This window comes from Apium graveolens, chromosome 1 (genome assembly GCF_009905375.1).
Source record: "Apium graveolens cultivar Ventura chromosome 1, ASM990537v1, whole genome shotgun sequence".
NCBI lineage: Eukaryota > Viridiplantae > Streptophyta > Magnoliopsida > Apiales > Apiaceae > Apium > Apium graveolens.
The window spans coordinates 33,631,287-33,652,819 of record NC_133647.1 but is presented as its reverse complement, the minus strand read 5'-3'; the positions used below and the strand labels follow the sequence as shown (position 1 = coordinate 33,652,819).

Below are 21,533 nucleotides of genomic sequence, written 5' to 3'. Positions count from 1 at the left end.
ACTTTCCATCCTGTGACTGTTCGAGTGAGGATGAGCTCGTTCTTTTCATTTGCTACCACAGTGATACCTCCTTTCTTAGGTACACATTGCACGGGGCTCACCCAAGAACTGTCAGAAATAGGATAAATGATTCCTGCATCCAGCCACTTCAAAATTTCTTTCTTCACCACCTCTTTCATGATAGGATTAAGTCTGCGCTGTTGCTCAACAGTCGGCTTACTACCCTCCTCTAGCAGAATCTTATGCATGCAATATGAAGGGCTGATCCCTTTGATGTCTACTGTGGTCCATCCAATAGCCAATTTGAATTCTCTCAAGATCCTTAAAAGCTTGTCCTCCTCACTACCTGAAAGGTCAGATGCAATAATAACAGGTAAAGTAGATGCATCACCTAAAAAAGCATACCTCAAGTGTTCAGGCAATGGTTTAAGCTCCAAGGTGGGTGCTTCCTCAATTGATGGTTTGAGCTTTCCTTCAACATTTTTGAGGTCAGAAGTACCAAGAGATTCAAACGGCATGTCTAGCTTTCGCCTCCAGGGAGAAGCATTAAGATATTGTAGTTGCTCATTGCCATCCTCATCATCACTGTCAAAATCCCCCACTAAGACCTTCTCTAATGCATCAGACATTAGCATATGATCGAGTTCCGAAGTAACCGAAGAATCAATCAAATCCACTTTTAAGCACTCCTCATCTTCTGTAGGGAATTTCATTGCTTTGAATACATTGAATGTCACATCCTGATCCTGCACCCGCATAGTAAGTTCACCTTTTTGCACATCTATCAAGGTACGGCCTGTCGCCAAGAAAGGTCTTCCCAAGATTGTGGGAATCTTCTTATCTTCCTCGAAATCCAGAATAACAAAGTCTGCAGGAAAGAAGAGCTTATCCACCTTGACTAGCACATCCTCCACTATGCCTCTTGGGTAAGTAATTGGATCAGGCAAATTCAACTTTTTAAAGATCGACAACGGCATCAGATTGATGCTTGCTCCCAAATCTCAAAGGCACTTGTCAAAAGACAACTTGCCAATGGTGCAAGGAATGGTGAAGCTACCTGGATCTTTAAGCTTTGGAGGTAACTTTTGCTGCAACACAACACTGTATTCTTCCGTTAGAGAAACGGTCTAAAGGTCATCCAGTTTCACCTTTCTTGAAAGAATACTCTTCATAAACCTCGCATAACTAGGCATTTGCTCCAGAGTCTCAGCGAAAGGTATATTGATGTGAAGTTTCTTGAACACCTCCAGAAACTTACCGAACTGCTTATCTAGCTTTTGTTGTTGCAATCTCTTAGGGAAAGGTGGTGGAGAATAGAGTTGTTTCTCCCCTGTATTACCCTCAGGCAGAGTGTGTTCAACAGTAGTCTTCCTTGGTTCCGCCGCTTTCTCCTTTTGTTTAGCTTCTTCATCTCCAACTTCAGCTTCTCCTTCTTTTGCTTTTTCAGCATCAGCAACTTTTCCAGACCTTAAGGTAATAGCCTTGACTTGCTCTTTAGCTTCCTTCCTGCCTGGCACTTCAGTGTCACTGGGAAGTATGCCAGGTTGATGATTGAGCACTGCATTGGCTATTTGACCAATTTGATTTTCCAAGGTCTTGATCGACACTGCCTGACTCTTGCACAACAACTTAAGTTCCTCAAAATCAGCACTAGTGGGTGTAGCCGCACCTCCCTGTTGAGGATATGATTTCCTTTGAGCATACTGCTATAGTTGCTGGAATCCAGGTGGGTTGAACTGTTTACTTACGCCTTGCTGATATGGTTGCTGAATAGCATTCTGATTATTACCCCAGCTGAAATTTGGATGATTTCTGTTGTTAGGATGATAAGTAGCTGGCACAGGCTGCTGTTGTCGCTGATAATTGTTCATATACTGAACAGATTTGTTAACAAGAGAACACTGATCCATAGCATGAGAACCTGCACAAAGCTCATAGACCATAGCTATCTGATTGACTCCATAGGTGGCTAGAGAATCGACCTTCATAGACAACGCTTGGAGTTGCGTTGCAATAGCGGTGGCTGCATCAACTTCCAGAATACCTGCTACCTTCCCAGGCATCATCCTTTGAGTTGGGTTTTGATACTCATTTGCAGCCATAGTCTCAATAAGATTATAAGCCTCAGTATAGCTTTTGGCCCACAAGGCGCCTCCAGCTGCTGCATCGAGCATGGGCCGAGATTGGGCCCCCAAACCATTATAGAAACCAGTGATCACCATCCAATCGGGCATTCCATGATGTGGACACTTTCTCAACATCTCCTTGTAGCGCTCCCAAGCTTCGCACATAGATTTTGTAGGTTGCTGCGCAAACTGAGTAAGAGCACTCCTCATAGCAGCAGTCTTTGGCATTGGATAAAACTTCACCTGAAACTTTTGCGCAAGTTCTTGCCAAGTAGTGCTGGACCCAGCTGGTTCAGAATATAACCAGTCCTTAGCTTTATCCCTCAGAGAGAATGGGAAAAGCCTCAGCTTGATAGCCTCATCAGTCACACCATTATATTTGAAAGTACTGCAGATCTCGACAAAATTCCTTATGTGCATGTTGGGGTCTTCAGTCGCAGCACCTCCAAAAGAAACAGAATTCTGCACCATCTGAATAGTGCCCGGCTTGATTTCAAAGGTGTTAGCCTGAATAGCCGGATGAAGAATGCTTGACTGAATGTCATCAATTTTAGGATGAGAAAAGTCCATAAGAGCTGGATCTGCCGGAACAATACGATCACCCATGATTACTGGCTCTTTCTGCTAACTTCCTGAATCCGAATCTTCAAAATCTATCTTCTCCGGAATATCAAGAACTTCGTCTGTCTCCTCAGCTGTATCTAAAGTCCTCTTGCGAGTACGAGAACGAGTTTGCATAAACGCTCGCTAAAGTACCTGAAACACAACTGGAAACAATAAGTAACACGTCTTAATCACTGAGTCATAATGACCAATGATGGTAAGTACATAAACTAAACAAATACGCTGAGTCCCCGGCAGCGGCGCCAAAAACTTGTTAGGGCAAAATCACGCGCTAATAATACACGCATATATACGCGTTCGCAAGTAATATAGAATACTTTCTAGTTCGTTCCCACAGAGACTCAGACTAATTATGTTCAATTAAACTCACTCACCAATGTATGATTACTTCTCAATGTTAAGACAATAACACTTAGATTTGATTAACTAATTATTAACTACAATTAACTAATAGAATTAAGCACTTAATTATCACTTAGAATTAACAATATTAAAACAATCATGAGATCACAACTTCATTACTACTTCCTTCAATAGTCATTGTTATTACCCTTAGAATGCAACAATGATGATATTAATCGAATAACATGAAACTGATAAAAGCCAACTTTCATTGTACTAATATCATTCTACCAAACATCCACAATTAAGATAGAAGTTGAATAGGCATCAATTATGTTGAGTCCCTATATGTCTACAGAAATTGACAACATAACAATTTAAGAACAAGTTATTCCCTTTTCATTACACAGGGCGAATAAAACGGTTAGAGTTACCCACTAATCATGCAACATCGTACATGAACCTATGCTAGCATGGCAAGTTCTAAATCTCAAGATCCACCATCGCTTCACAAGAGATTAACACCTTATCTTATATGTTCGCGACGCACATAAGACGAATACGCACAACCAATACTAGATATCATACAATCATCACACACTAAGGTATTAAACAACTAACTAAAGAATTCCATAGTAAATCCGTTACGACCCCATGATCACGATTAGCCCATAATAGCACTCATTGTCATCATGGGTTCATATGAAAATATGATAAATAAACACAAGAGAATAATAACTAAACTAATTATATTAAACCAGAGTACGTCACAAGAGTAAATAGATTCAAAGTAAGAAAACTAGCATCCAACGTTACAACGAAATAAAGATTCACAAGAAAATATGCTTCCTCTTCGTTGTGGTGTGCTAAAATGGTCTTCTTCCTTATCTCCTTCGCTCCTTGATTAATACAACAATCCAACCTTAGTGAAACGTCTCTGAAATCTACTTATATAGGAGTCCCATAAAACCCAGATAGCTCAGAAGTCAGAAGCCAAACAGAAATAGGAGTTTAAAATAATTATTCTGAATTTACGACCCTGCACGACCGCTCAGCAGAGCTGAGCGGGCGCTCAGACCCTTTCTGGAAAAATGATCTGTTTGCTCCGTTTCTTCGCTGCAATCTGCTCCTATCTTCCCACTTGCAATGCTAGACACATGCCAAGGCTTATTATTGATGAATTCTCTCCCGAAATGCAACTAATACCCTGAAATGCACCAACACTAGAAAAATGCATCAAATACACAAAATACTTGATTTCAAGACACCAATTTAAGCTATTATAAGACGTTCTAAGTGGTATAACATGCCACTTATCACTCCTTAAGTGTGAAGCACTCCACCGGTATCCACCAAGAAAATGATGTAATGAAGGAGGAGGAGATGGAGAGAATTAGGGTTTTGTAAATCTTTTTGGTTGAGGCAAAAATAGGGTCTATAATAGTATATTTATAGGGAAAATTTTCAGCTGAAAATTTTCCCATAAAATATTATTATTATTAACCCATTATTATTCTCACTAATAATTAAAACACCTTTTAATTATTAATCCTATTTCTAAACACTTTAGAAATAATTCTCTCACTTGATTTAATTTCCAAAAATTAAATTCTTAATTAATAATATTAAGAACTTTTTCTTAATTAATTTATAATCAATTAAATCTCATTTAATCAATTATTAAATTTTCCAATTAATTATTTATTTCATAAATAAATAATTATCAGCCATTATTAATTAATTTCTCAACCATTAAATCATTCTCTTTTATGGTGTGACCCTGTAGGTTCAATATTAAGCCGGTAGTAGAAATAAATAATAATAAAACTATTTTATCATTATTTATATAAATTCTCTAATTCATTAAATATGATTAATTAATCATATTTATTCTACATCGTGAGGGATACTTCTCAGTATATCGCCTATCCAGATAATACGAATTCACTACTTAGAATACCAAGAACCTATTCAGTGAGTAGTTACCGTACAATTAATTCCTTCTACCCTGCAATGTCACGATTAAATACAAGGCATGGAACTTGTGTCAAGCCTATCTTATTTAATCACTTGCTTTCCCATTCACTATGTTTAGTTCTATTTAATGTAAATTAGAAACTCCTTTCTAATTTCATTCACTCTGGCCAGAGATTCCTGAACTAACATAAGTGGATCAACATTGAATATTCTCTTCCTACACTGGAAGGGGTAGATCCTTTATTGATCATACACTATCTTCGTGTACAAATTCCTATACCCAGTAGAGCCCTTATAATTGTCCCTTGAGACTAAGAACTAAACCAAAGCATAGTTCAGTGTGCACAAGATGACTATGCTGACCTCAAGTCTAAGGATACTTGTACAACTATCACTATATGAACAACTGCTGACACATGAGTGAACTCCATCAGTTGTTCAGCTGTGTGAGTCATGTTCAGTGAACTTATTCTATAATAAGCACCTACATACTAGCTATAGTGTCACCACACAAATGTCTATGAGAATAGACATCCTTCATAATGAAGCAAGCATAGTAGATACCGATCTTTGCGGATTATTAATTACCAGTTAGTAATCCTACGACCAGGAACTATTTAAGTTTAGAGTTATCATCTATTAGGTCTCATTATTATGATCTCATCATAATCCATAAAAAGCTTTACTCTAAACTGTGGTATATCTTATTTAAACATTTAAATAGATAGAGCCCGTAATAAAAATAAAACAATTCTTTTATTAATATCAATGAAATTAAAATAGATTACATAAAAGTTATTCCTAAATCATCATACATGATTGGACTTAGGACATATCTCTTTCAATCTCCCACTTGTACTAAAGCCAATCACTCTGGTATCTAATACCCATCTTGTCTTTATGACGATCAAAGTGAACCTGAGAAAGTGGCTTTGTGAGTGGGTCTGCTACATTATTATGTGTGTCAACTCTCTCGACGTTGACATCTCCTCTATTTTCAACTCAGATTCACCACCAAAAACAAGAAAAATGTCCTGAGTCCTTTGCAAGTACTTAAGGATGTTTTTCACTGCTTTCCGGTGGTCTTCAACTGGATTGGACTGATATCTGATCGTCACACTAATTGAATAAGCAACATCAGGCCTTGTACACAACATCGCGTACATGATAGATCCTATTGCTGAAGCATAAGGAATCTTACTCATACGCTCTCTTTCCTCAGGTGTCTTAGGAGACATTTTTTCGGAAAGGGACACTCCAGAGTTCATCGGTATGAGACCTCTTTTGGAGTTTTCCATGCTAAACCTTTTAAGCACTTTCTGGATGTATGTACCCTGGGTAAGACCTATCATTCTTCTAGATCTATCTCTATAGATCTTTATACCGAGAATGTAGGATGCTTATCCCAAGTCCTTCATGGTGAAGTTATTTGATAGCCATACTTTGACTGATTGTAGCATCAGTATATCATTTCCTATAAGAAGTATGTCATCCACATACAATACAAGAAATGTTACCGCGCTCCCACTAACCTTCTTGTAGACACATGGTTCATCTATGTTTTTGATAAAACCAAACTCTTTGATTGTCTCATCAAAACGGATGTTCCATCTACGAGAAGCTTGCCTTAAACTGTATATGGTTCGCAGTAGCTTACACACTAGGTGTTCATTTCCCTTGGAAAGAAAACCCTCTGGCTGTGTCATATACACTTCCTCCTCAAGTTCCCCATTGAGAAAGGCCATTTTCATGTCCATTTGCCAGATCTCATAGTCGTAGTAAGCAGCAATCGAAAGCAAAATCCGAATTGATTTTAACAAGGCTACAGGCGAAAAAGTTTCATCAAAGTCAATCCATTGCCTTTGTTTGAATCCTTTTGCCACGAGCCTGGCCTTATAGGCCTCCACCTGGCCATCTGCTCCAATCTTTCTTTTGTATACCCACTTGCACCCAATAGGCTTAACACCTTCAGGCGCCTCAACCAGAGTCCATACTTGGTTGGTATAAATAGATTCCATTTCGGATTTCATGGAACTATACCATTTCTCTGAGTCAACACTACTCATAGCCTCATTATAGGTCACAGGGTCATCATCATCAATGATTGACAACTCATTGTCATTCTTAATAACAAGGCCATAATACCTCTCAGATTGGCGAGACACTCTCCCTGTCCTACGAATGGGCTGTTCCACAGAAGGTTGTTCAGTCTGAACAGGTGTTTCCACTTGATCCGTAGTAGTTTGTGCTTCTTGAACTTCATCAAGTTCAATTTTGCTCCCACTGTTTCCTTCAAGGATAAACTCCTTTTCCAAGAAGGTAGCATGTCTGGAGACAAACACCCGATGATCGGTGTAAAAGTAATACCCTAAAGTCTCTTTAGGATATCCCACAAAATTATATTTTATGGATCGAGATTCCAGCTTATCTGGGTCAACTTTCTTGACATAAGCTGGACATCCCCAAATCTTAACGTGTTTAAGACTCGGTTTCCTTTCTTTCCATATCTCATATGGTGTTTGAGGAACAGATTTGGAAAGCACCTTATTCAGTAAATATGCTGAGGTTTCCAATGCATAAGCCCATAGGAATACTGGAAGATTCGCATAGCTCATCATGGACCGAACCATGTCTAACAAAGTTCGATTTCTCCTTTCAGATACCCCATTTAACTGTGGAGTATATGGAGGAGTCCACTGGGTGACTACACCATTTTCTTTGAGATAATCTAGAAACTCTCCATTCAAGTATTTACCACCTCGATCTGATCGAAGAGTTATAATACTGTGTTTGGTTTGTTTCTCCACTTCATGTTTATATTCTTTGAACTTTTCAAAGGCTTCAGACTTGTGTTTCATCAAATACACATATCCGAATCTAGATCTATGATCTATGAAAGTAATGAAGTACGAAAATCCACCCATGGCTTGCGTACACATTGGTCCACATACATCTGTGTGTACCAATCCTAGCAAATCTGCAGCCCTCTCTCCATGTCCACTAAATGGAGATTTGGTCATTTTACCCAATAGACAAGACTCGCATGTTGGATATGATTCAAAATCAAAGGGGTCAAGTAACCCTTCCTTATGCAATGTCCGCAGTCTATTTTCACTAATATGACCTAGCCTACAGTGCCATAAATAGGTCAGATTTTCATCATCTCATTTTCTTTTATTAGTTTGTTCAATTGAAGTAAATCATGCTCTACGTCACATACATACAGACCATTATTTAAAATGCCACTTCCAAAAAAAAAATTATCTCTAAGGATAGAACATTCATTATTCTTAATAATAAATAAAAAAACCATCCACATCCAGCATAGGAATAGAAACAATATTCCTCAAAATAGAGGGAACGTAATAACAATTATTCAAAATAATAGTCTTGCCCGTAGGCATATGTAAACTAAATGATCCTACAGATATGGCCGCAACCCTTTCTCCATTGCCCATACGTAGAATCACCTCATCTTTTTCAAGAGTCCTACTTCCCTTTAGTTCTTGCAATGAATTGCAAATATAAGAACCACAGGCGGTATCTAATACCCAAGTAGAAATTTGACCTAGTGACATATTAACTTCAATCATAAACATGCCTGAATCAGAAGCGGTAGTCTTACTACCCTTCTTCTTCTTCAATTCTGCAAGGTAAACCTTACAGTTCCTCTTCCAGTGCCCCAACTTGTTACAGTGAAAACAAACAGCTAAATTAGGACCAGTCAACTTGTGAGCATCTAGTATGCTCCGGAATGATAGTGCAGAAGACATGATAAATATAGTAAATCTGTAAATGATAAACACATAACAACACTTAGCAAATATTCAATTTCATTTCAAAGCACTATATGAATCGGGTCTTTATTCATAAGTGTCTCCCACTAGTTTATCTAATTTTTTTCAACCCTCTAAGTGAAAATTAAGCATTCATAATGCTAGTGGGAATAGGGATCCTACATTCCATCATACAACCTCAGCTGTGGCACGAAACGTTATGTGGTGTTCAATAGGCAGACAACTCTTGTCAATTACATCTTATGTTATTCCCTAATATAAGTTTAGCCTCTTGAATAATTGAGTCACGGCTGTGGCACGACAAACTCAATATTCTAAGTCAAGTCTAACCCAACATTTTGTACAATTGAATCAGTCTCCAACGGCCCACGGCTGTAGCACGTACCTACCTTTAGATTCTAATTCAATGTACACATCTCTATGTAATAGACAAGTATTTCTTATTTCGAAATCAAAGCCCTCGGCTGTAGCACGAAACGACAATGATTTAAAAATAAGAACCACTTTCTACCATGTTGGAAGGCTATGACCGACACAAGCCCGTTGTGTCATTGGCCAATTACTACTTGATATTATTTAATTTTAGAGGGATTATATTACGTTACAATCATAATCATATTATAAAGAGATTCTTCCTGTTAAATTCAATATTTCCAATCAATAATCGATAATCAGATGATTCCCAAATCGGGTGGAGCATTGTCAAGAGGTGTCACTTAATAACCCTTTCTTACAGATAGAAATCTGTTGTTGACAGAATCATCCTTTCTCTCAATATTGAAAATTCATATTCAATTACGTGTTTCATAAACACAAGAATCTCATGATCGTATTCATAATATTTATTGTTAATGCAAGAAACGATTCATATTCTAGATTTTCTAGAGCACGCCTTATATTGATTTAAGTTCACCTAAATCGATCATCGCATGGTAAATATAGGCATATATCTCATATATAAAATTAAATAAACAAGTAAATGTAAAGTGCATTAAAGTAAATGTGTTTGGTTATGGCCCTATCCTATGTGATCTTTATCAAGCTCATGATAAAGATCAAGGTCAATCTAATATGGTGATGGAAATAAATACAACTACTTATTACATAAGTCTTCTTCTTTGTTTAGACTTCTTGTATGCCTCATTTTCTTCTTTGTATCACCTCCATTGGATAGCCTTCTTGAGTCTTCAATTAAATTACATGATTGAAAGTAAAACTAATCTAATGAACTTACAAGAATAACTCGAGTTACATTCGAGATTTATGATTACAAAGATTGACGACATGCAAGTCGTATTTAAAACCAAAACCAAAACCATTACACTAAGGTCGAAAGGCCATAATCATCCACCATGCTCATACAACACATAAAAGCATGTTAAAACACATAATCTGATATTAACATATCATATTATCCATGATCTGATCATAAAAAGAAAATATGACAAAAATCAGAAAAATCAGAATCAAATCAGAAAAATAAGAATCACTGTTTACGGGCAGTCAACGACGTCAAATGCCTTACAGACGAGTTGTTGATAGCTTTATCTATCAGTTTTGTTCAGACGCTCGTTCACCTATGGAATAGGGTATTCGTTTGCGTAAATCGGACACCAGACCCAGATTTCTGCAAATCTGTAGCAGCCAATTCAGAATCCGTATCTAATATGATTCTCATAATTAGAACAAACATAAATCATGTATATATCAGTATATATACAGATTATATAATCATCTTATGATTATACAACTCACATGAATATCATATATTCAAAACCATACATATATAAGCATATTATATCAACATCAAATCATGGTGAATCACGTACATGCTCATATATCGAAAACAGTTAAACACATAAATGAATTAAAAACTTTTCGCAAGTAGCTCTGATGCCATTGAAGGGTTTTTAGCACATAAACGCAACGAAAACGTAAATTTAAATCTTAAAAAAAACAAAACCCTCCGCAGGATCCATGCGAAAAATAATATTTAATTCATAGTTCAGTATGTTTACCTTAAGAAGCTTTACGTTAATGGAAAGATGGAGGTCTTTAATGGCGATCCAAAAACAATGAACGGAGATCCTTAACAGCTGCTCCTCAAGTGTGAAGCATTTCACCGGTATCCACCAAGAAAACGATGTAATGAAGGAGGGGGAGATGGAGAGAATTAGGGTTTTGTAAATCTTTTTGGTTGAGGCAAAAATAGGGTCAATAATAGTATATTTATAGGCAAAATTTTCAGCTGAATTTTTTTTCATAAAATATTATTATTATTAACCCTTTATTATTCTCACTAATAATTAAAACACCTTTAATTATTAATCCTTTTTCTAAACACTTTAGAAATAATTCTCTCACTTGATTTAATTTCCAAAAATTAAATTCTTAATTAATAATATTAAGAACTTTTTCTTAATTAATTTATAATCAATTAAATATCATTTAATCAATTATTAAATTTGCCAATTAATTATTTATTTCATAAATAAATAATTATCAGCCATTATTAATTAATTTCTCCACCATTAAATCATTCTCTTTTATGGTGTGACCCTGTAGGTTCAATATTAAGCCGGTAGTAGAAATAAATGATAATAAAACTATTTTATCATTATTTATATAAATTCTCTAATTTATTAAATAAGATTAATTAATTAATCAAATTTATTCTAAATCGTGAGGGATACTTCTCAGCATATCGCGACTATCCGGATAATACGAATTCACTGCTTAGAATACCAGGAACCTATTCAGTGAGTAGTTACCGTACAATTAATTCCTTCTACCCTGCAATATCACGATTAAATACAAGGCATGGAACTTGTGTCAAGCCTATCTTATTTAATCACTTGCTTTCCCATTCACTATGCTTAGTTCTATTTAATGTAAATTAGAAACTCCTTTCTTATTTCATTCACTCTGGCCAGAGATTCCTGAACTAACATAAGTGGATCAGCATTGAACATTCTCTTCCTACACTAGAAGGGGTAGATCCTTTATTGATCATACACTATCTTCGTGTACAAATTCCTGTACCCAGTAGAGCCCTTATAATTGTCCATTGAGACTAAGAACTAAACCAAAGCATAGTTCAGTGTACACAAGATGACTATGATGACCTCAAGTTTAAGGATACTTGTACAACTATCACTATGTGAACAACTGCTGACACGTGAGTGAACTCCATCAGTTGTTCAGCTGTGTGAGTCATGTTCAGTGAACTTATTCTATAATAAGCACCTACATACTAGCTATAGTGTCACCACACAAATGTCTATGAGAAAAGACATCCTTCATAATGAAGCAAGCATAATATGTACCGATCTTTGCGAATTATTAATTACCAGTTAGTAATCCTACGACCAGGAACTATTTAAGTTTAGAGTTATCATCTTTTAGGTCTCATTATTATGATCTCATCACAATCCATAAAAAGCTTTACTCTAAACTGTGGTATATCTTATTTAAACATTTAAATAGATAGAGCCCGCAATAAAAACAAAACAAGTCTTTTACTAATATCAATGAAATTAAAACAGAGTACATAAAAGTTATTCCTAAATCCTCATACATGATTGGACTTAGGACATATCTCTTTCATGTATGTGTATAGTAACCAGTTTTAACATGTATCAACAGTAGCCATGACATTTCTAATGTAGACCTTTTGTACCAAGCACTAACACCTCAGGCTGGTGTTATATATATAAAATAAACTTTTTCAACTTTTTCTTTTTATTTATTTAAATTCCTGTCCTTACAGCATTTACATATATTTTATTATTTTACAGTTTTCCATATCTTAAATTATGTCTAATTCAAAACAATGTCTTATCATTACCATTCAAAACTTTAAAATCATTTCAACTGATTGTTTAAATTTAAATCATTTAAATTTATTATTTTAATATTAATCAAATTGTTTTCTTTCCACTATCAATTGTTCAAATTTCTTGTGCTAATACCCGTCAAATTATTTCTTTATCCATTATAATTGTTTAATAAATTATTAAAAGCACCATTTGTTTTATTATCATAAAATGGCACCAAAACGAAAGACCAAAATTGAAACCTCCAATAGCAATTCTGAAGGATAGAACAATGATACCATGAACCAAATGTTCGATCTGATGCAGCAACAGATGGTAATGATGCAGCAACAGATGTAGCAACAACAACAACAAATTCAACAACAGATGTTACAACAGCCACCTCGTCCTGAACCTAAGATACCATCAGTTGTACCTGTCGTTACCTTCAAACAGTTTTAATCAGTTAAGCCTCCAGAGTTTGAAGGCACAGTGGATCCTACTAAGGAAAGGGCCTGGTTAAAGGAAATAGAGAAAGCATTTGCGCTTGTAAAAGTTGAAGAAGATCAAAAAACTGATTTTGCTAGCTAATTTCTGAAAGGAGAAGCAAATTATTGGTTGGAATCTAAGAAAGTTACTTGGGATAGGTTCACTGAATTGTTTCTAGAAAAGTAGTTTCCTCGCTTTATGAAGAACCAGATGGAGATCAAATTCTTGGAGCTGAAGCAAGGGAACATGTCGGTGACTGAATATGGGACCAAGTTTACGGAATTGGCTAGGTTTGTTCTGGAATAGGTGGATAATAAAGAGAAACGGGCTAAAAGATTCTAACAAGGATTACAGCCATAAATTCGTAGCAGAGTGGAAGTCTTTGAATTGACAACTTATACTGCCGTGGTTCAGAAAGCCATGATCGTTGAAGGGGAAAGTGAGATGTCCCAAAAGGAAAAGTGACAAGGGGATTTTCAGAACCGTTCTAACAGGAATCCGAGATTTCAGGCCCGGACAAATGTGAACTTTCAAAGGATAGGACAAGGCAACCAGAGAATAGGTAATCATTTCCAAGCTTCGAATCAACAGTGAATGATCAGACCACTAGTACCATACTACAAGACATGTGGACAGAAACATATGGGTGTCTGTAGCAAAGCACACATGACATGCTTCAAATGTAAACAGAAGGGGCACTACTCCAATAAATGTCCAGCAGGGAGAACAGAAATTACTTGTTTCCAATGCAGAAGGAAAGGGCATGTAGCCAGGGATTATAGAGGACGAACTATGGCAGCTAGTATTCCGAGAGTGTTGGCATTACCTCCACCACCACAACATAATCAGCCTGGAGCAAGAACTTTTAATATGACTATAAAGAAAACTGTGTAGAGTCCCAGTGTAATTGCAGGTACGCTTTCAGTGACTTCACTAGACGCAAAAGTATTGACTGATTCTGGAGCCACACGATCTTTTATTTATGAAGAATTCATTGATAAGATAAAATTGTGAAATTCAATGGTTGTCCCGAATGCGAAATCGATATAGCCGGACATCATTTCTCAGTTGACTTGATACCTTTCAAGTTAGGAGAGTTTGATATTATTTTAGGAATGGATTGGTTAGCCGGTAGTAATGCTCAGATCGATTGTGCGAATAAAAAGGTGAAAGTGCGAACTGTGGAAAATGCAACGATAATATTTAGGGGTGAGAAACAGCAAAAAAAGTTCTTGACAATGATGTAGACTAAACGATTACTACGATAGGGGTGTACATTTATATAGCTTATATGTTGGTTACTGAAAAGGAAAGTCCAAAGATAAAAGACATCCCAGTTGTGTGTGAATTTCTTGACATTTTTCCAGATGAACTTCCAGGATTATCGCCGGACAGAGAAATTGAGTTTACTTTCGATTTAGCACCAGGTACAGAACCAGTTTCGAAAACTCCATATCGGATGGCACCAGTTGAAATGAAAGAATTATCAATGCAATTACAAGATCTTCTGGATATAGGAATTATAAGACCCAGTGTGTCCCCGTGGAGTGCCCCAGTTTTGTTTGTTAAGAAGAAAGACGGCAGCATGCGACTCTGTATAGATTATCGTGAGCTAAATAAGCTGACTATTAAGAATAAATATCATTTACCCCAGATTGACGATTTGTTTAGTCAGTTAAAAGGAGTCGCCTGGTTTTCTAAGATAGACTTGAGTTCGGGATACCATCAATTGAAGATCAAGGCTGAAGATATTCCCAAAACTGTTTTTCATACCAGATATGAACACTATGAATTTCTCGTAATGGCATTTGGTCTGACCAACACACCAGCAGCGTTCATAGATTTGATGAACAGGGTATTTAAGAGGTATTTGGATAAATTTGTGATTATATTTATTGATGACATCTTGATTTACTCGAAGACTGAAGAAGAACACGCCGAGCATTTGAGGATTGCTTTGGAATTTTTAAGGAAAGAACAGCTTTACGTGAAGTTCTCGAAATGTGAATTCTGGTTAAAAGAAGTAGAATTTTCGGGCCACATAATCAGCGATGAAGGAATCAAGGTTGATCCAGCAAAGATTGAAGCTTTATTAAACTGGGAAAGACCAAAAACACCGACAGAAGTCATAAGTTTCTTGGGATTTGCAGGTTATTACAGAAAATTTGTCAAGGATTTTGCGAAAATAGCTATGTCACTAACCAATTTGACTCGAAAGAATGAAAAGTTTTTGTGGAATGACAAATGTGAAGAAAGTTTTCAAGAACTGAAGAACCGATTGGTGACCGCACCTGTACTTGGGTTACCAGATGAATAGGGAGATTTTGTTATCTACAGCGACGCTTCATATCGAGGACTAGGATGCGTATTGATGCAGCACGGTAACGTAATTGCATATGCTTCTAGACAACTGAAACCTCATGAACAAAAATATCCTATCAATGATCGGGAACTAACAGCAATCGTATTCGCACTGAAACTTTGGAGACATTATCTCTACCGAGAAGTTTGAAATCTACACGGATCATAAAAGTCTAAAGTATATCTTTACGCAGAAGAAACTTAACATGAGACAGTGGCGATGGCTAGAGTTGATCAAAGACTATGATGTTACCATCAGCTATCACCCAGGAAAAGTGAATGCCGTGGCAGATGCGTTAAGCCGGAAAGAAAGATTGAAAATGTTGACTTCTTCAGAAGAACTAGTCAGTTTGAGAGGTTGGAAATTGAGGTTCGTATCCCAGGCGAATCCACTAAAGTTATTTATGCAAGGACATTCCAGCCATAATTATTAGAAAAGATTAAAAGATGCCAAGAAGAAGTGATGAGTCAAGAAAATGACAGCTTAATAGGAGAAGAAATCACAAGTCAGAAGGATGATAAAGGAATTCTACGATTTTTATCAAGAATATGGATACCTAATGTTCCGGAATTAAAAGAAGAAATTTTACGAGATGCTAACAACTCGAGATATTCCATTCATCCAGGAAGTACAAAAATGTATCGAGATTTAAAAGAAAACTTTTGGTGGACAAATATGAAGAAAGAAATAGCTGAGTGGGTGAGTAAATGATACACATGCCAATGAGTCAAGGCAGAACATCAATGTCAAAGCGGATTACTGCAAACATTGGATATTCCAGAATGGAAATGGGAACATTTATCAATGGATTTCGTGGTAGGACTTCCAAGAACTAAAGCCAATCATGATGCAATTTGGGTGATCATCGACAGATTAACCAATTCAGCACATTTTTTTCCAATCAACGAAAGATTTTCACCTGACAAATTAGTGCAATTATACCTCAAGGAAATTGTGATGCGACATGGAGTTCCTATATCCATCGTATCTGATCGAGATCTACGTTTCAATTCAAGATTCTGGAAATAGTTTCAAGAAAGCCTTGGCACTAAATTGAACATGGATACCTCTTATCATCCACAAATAGGTGATCAAAGTGAAAGAACAATTTAAACAATTGAAGATATGTTACGAGTCTGCGCAATTGCTTTTAAAGGCAGTTGGGATGAGCATTTACCGCTAGTGGAATTTTCTTACAACAACAGCTATCATGCAAGCATTGGGATGCCACCCTATGAAGCTTTATACAGAAGGAAATGCAGATCACCTGTGTATTGAGATGAAGTTGGTGAACGTAAAATTATAGGTCCATAATTGATCCAGTAAACCAAGGAAAAGATAGAATTTATCCGAAAGCGACTCGAATCAGCGTAAAGTCGACAACGCAAATATGTAGATCAAGCTAGGAAGGATATGGACTATCGGGAAGGAGAACATGTTTTATTAAAAATATCTCCATGGAAAGGTTTAACCAGATTTGGCAATAAGGGTAAACTGAAACCACGATACGTTGGTCCATTTGAGATCTTGAAGAAAATCGGGAAAATTGCGTACGAGTTAGCCTTACCACCTCACATGCAACATATCCATAACGTGTTTCACGTGTCAATGCTTATGAGATATAATCCTGATTCTAGACATGTAATAGAATATGAGACGATAGAGATTCAACCTGATTTATCTTATGTTGAGCAGCTAATAAGAATCCTAGATCGGCAGGAGAGGGTGTTGAGAAATAATTCAGTACCTTTAGTACGAGTTTTGTGGAGAAATCCTATAGTTGAAGAGTCAACCTGGGAACTGGAGAGTGAAATTTTAGAAAAGTATCCCCGGTTATTTTATTAGCGAGATTCTGAGGACATAATCCTATTAAGGGGGGGAAGAATGTAACGACTGAGAAATTACGCTTGTATTATATCGTAATAATAAATTATGTGTTATTATATCATTTATGTGTAATTAAGTATAAAATCCTAACTGATATGTGCTACGTGTGTTCCGTATTATCAGGATATTTTTCGGGTATTTATCGGATATTTTATCTGATATTAACAACTTTTGTATCAAAAGTTATATGACCCGAACTATGTTTTAATAGCTGATACTTAAAATAAAATAATTGGCCTTATTTTTTCTAGAACGGCTTGTACCATTGCGTTATTCTGAACATCTATATATTTTATAAATTTTCTTCTTTCGCAAAAAATTACTTTTCCAGGCCCCATTGGGTGGTAAAAATCCTACAAAAATCATATTTTTATTTTTACAAAATTTTGGGACTTTCAATTATACTATTTCTTTGCATTTTTGAATTATTCATAATTTTTGAGAATTTTTTTCATATATATTGTATATATTAAATATTTAAAAATTAATACTCAAAAATTATAAAATTAGCGGCCAATTAATTTAATAGATGTATAATTAGCGCCTTAATTTTAATTAGGAGTATAATTTTACCTACTATAAATAGCCTAATTTTTATTTAATTATTTATAATTAATAATTAAAAATCAGAAAATTCAGTAAATTCTCTGAATTCCGGGTCAGGATTTTCCGGTCGGATTGAACAATGAAGTCGTGATATTGGGTTGATTACTGCACCAAATCGATCGATGTGAGTATCATAATTCATCCTCTTGATCTGTTCTTTCGATTTCTGGTATCAATTTCAAGTTTTGATTCATTATTTTTCAATTTTAATTTTTAGGGTTTATACGCGAATCAGGACTTTTTCATTCTAGGGTTATTAAGATAATTTGATGTTATGAATACCTTTATATGATGATTTCTGATCGATTCATGGTATTTAATTGAAGAAACGATTCCTGAATAGTAAAGTTCGATTATTAGGGTTTATGTCGATTTTTGATTTATACGCTTTTGATTTTGAGAAAGCTCAGGTATATAGGGTGTGAGGGGTTTGATTGTAGAGTTCATAATCTTTGATTTGAACTATAGAACGTGAAGTTTCATGTACAGGATCGTTAGATTGATGTTTGGCCGGAGTTTTGGTCGATTTCACCGGAGATGCTGATACATGGATGATTCTGGTCAGTTTTTGCCGGAGTTGAATAGCTGGAGTGATTTGGAATTGAAACCCCATGAAAAACAGACCAAAGGATTGTGTTTTTGGCTTAAAAATGGGCCACCGGAATCTGCTCCAGTGAGCGGATTCTAGGCAAAATCCGGCGTGTTCTTCACGACCCGGATTTTGACCCGTTTGACTCCTGTATTGACCCGTGTTTGATCTGATTTGTCAGAAATTCCAGTTCTGACAAATGTTTCTGGAAATTATTTTTACTTTTTATTTTTATTAATTATAAGAATCAGTTTTATTTATTTTATAAATTGATTAGTTAATTATTTATTTAATTGATTTATATTATAAATAATTCTGAAATATTTTCTAAAAAGCAGAATTATTTATTTCTTTAATAAATTATTATTTATTAATTATTTAAAAATGATTAAATATTTTGATAATTAATCAAATTATTTTCAATAAATCATGATAAATTCATTTTAATTTTAAAAAATTTGAAAAATCATTTTTAATTCTGATTTTTCCCAAATAATTATTTAATGATATATTTAGGGTTCAATAATTAGGAATAATTAATTATATTGAGTAATAAAATAATTTATTCTTATTTATTGAATAATAATTAAACCGTTTACTAGATTTGAGTGAAACGGAAGCCCTTCGACTCAGAAAAATGATTTGTTTCATTAAAAATAGTTTTAAATCTTAATTTCTTTTAGAATCGAGGCGAATTTTGATATTTATCTACTTATAAGCCTTATTACGTATGGAGACGAGTCCAATAAATCCCGAAAAATAGGAAACGAGCCAGATATTGTTCAGTAAAGCGAATAGCGAGTCGAATTTGATTCTAAAAATTATTTTAAACCTAGAATGTCTATGTGACTTATGTGCTATGTGAATTATGTGGTTAATTGAGTCCTAATTGTTATTAATTATTATACGAGTCAATAATACGCGTACGGGTAGATGATAGCGGCTATGTGAAGTCGGTTTGAGACGCGATTGAAATGCGAGATGACTAAATAAGCCTATTTCTTTGATAGAAACAAAGCCAACAAGGCAGATCGAGCCGGTGATAGAGGAAGGTGATACACTTGGAGTAAATCACGTGAAAGGCAAGTTTTTCCCCTATTCTAATTTTAGAATAGTAAATTACTTTCAGATTATTATCGTAGTTACACATTGATAACTCCTGTTCACAAAAACTGATACATAATTATTATTTCTTTGTTCATATTTCATTTCGATTCCTGATTTCTCCTAGTTCGTTAAATCCTCTATTCATATTCCAATAGTCTATATATATACATATATCCTGATATATTTCGATTAGAGGATACATCAAATCATACCGATTATTTCGGTTGCTCCTCTATGGACTGGATGGTGACGATTAGGATCAGGTATACACTTGATCCTATGGACAGGGAATTTACCGAATCCTTGTGTTGGGCCGTAGAACCTGGGTACCCGAATGGATCTATATATTGAGGTATGGATCTGCACTGTATCCTGGCTGATCAGCAGGATATAGGTGCGAACTTGTGTCCAGTTTAGTTTATTGATACTCACCAATCATGGCCTTTGTCCTTGTCTTACGAGGTTATATCTTTGCAGATGTAACCAAATTACCGGTTTATCTAGTTTATTATGACACTGCTTATATATTACGGACTTGTTGAGCAACTCATAGTTCTCCCCCTTTTTGTTGTTATTCACCTTATTGTTTTTATTTAAGAAGGAAAATGAAACCTATCAAGACTCGCGTGGTAAAGAAACGGGTCAAGTAGCGGGATCCTCTAATACCAAAAGTGTTGATCCCAATTCAGGAGGAAAGCTTTTAGTTACCTGAGCAGGTGTAGTGTGGTTAGTTGATGTGTGTGTTGAATAAAGATGAATGTAGTTTAAAAATTTGTTAGACAATGGTTTGTAATAAAGAGAGTTTTGTGAGAATTTAAATTTGGCTTCTAATAAAATTAGAATGTGGTTCTTGTTTTCATACTTTAACCTAAAAAGATCCTGGTTAGTATTAAAAGGGGTTATAGATATATATGTTTAACTGTTATACAAGATTGTACAGGTTTGATAATTAGCTAGTAACCCCCAGACTTATACCCCGGGTTTGGAGGATGCTATAATAGATCCATTCGGGTACCCAGGCTCTATGGCCCAATAACCAAGGGTCCGGTCCATTCCCGACCCATAGGGTCCAGTCCATCACTGGCCCTCATCGTAACCATCCAGTCCGTAGAGTATTTAAATATCAAATCACTTTGATTTTAAAACATCATGATTCAGGGTTCGCAAATAACTCGGAATTATAGGTATTTGCTCAAGAGATCAATCGATAATAAAGGAACAATAATGAAGGGTATGTGCATAATTAAGAGTAATTGCAGCAAAATATAAAACAGTTAACTATTCTGAACTTATAATAGGAAAAAAATATTTGCAGTATATCACAAATCCATGTACCCACATAAAGAAAACAGTCAAACACCAGACGCTTGAACCACGTACCCACGTCATTCATATAGCATATAAACACATAATCCATGTATCATATAATTTATATCACACATAGCTCAGTTCGTCAAGTGGTAGGTCTTGTCATTTTTAAAACTGAAATCGAGTCGAGAATATAATTTACCGAACAATAACGACTGAGAATGACTCACAAAACAAATGACCTTTCAAACAAAAGAATTTGGGTCTCGAAAGTATTTTTAATGAAAGCAGAATATTTTTCTAAATCTATACACATTTATTTTATATTAAACAAATGAACTATTTATTTATTATGAATAAAATAAGAGTAAATCAATTAATAATAATATTAATTGATTTTAAATACCAAAATATATTTTAAAACTCAAAATAACTCTTATTGTCAATTCTGCTCTTACGATTTCATAATCCAACTCATAATTATACATATTATTATAATACACG

At 35.4% G+C, this 21,533-nt stretch overlaps 1 non-coding gene across 1 annotated transcript; it reads left to right on the top strand.

Moving 5' to 3' along the window:
• The first annotated feature begins 2,232 nt into the window (after window positions 1-2,232).
• Window positions 2,233-2,339, top strand: LOC141679992 (small nucleolar RNA R71). Its single transcript, XR_012558222.1, has one exon. It is a non-coding gene; the product is annotated as a small nucleolar RNA R71 (small nucleolar RNA).
• Window positions 2,340-21,533: the final 19,194 nt, after the last annotated feature.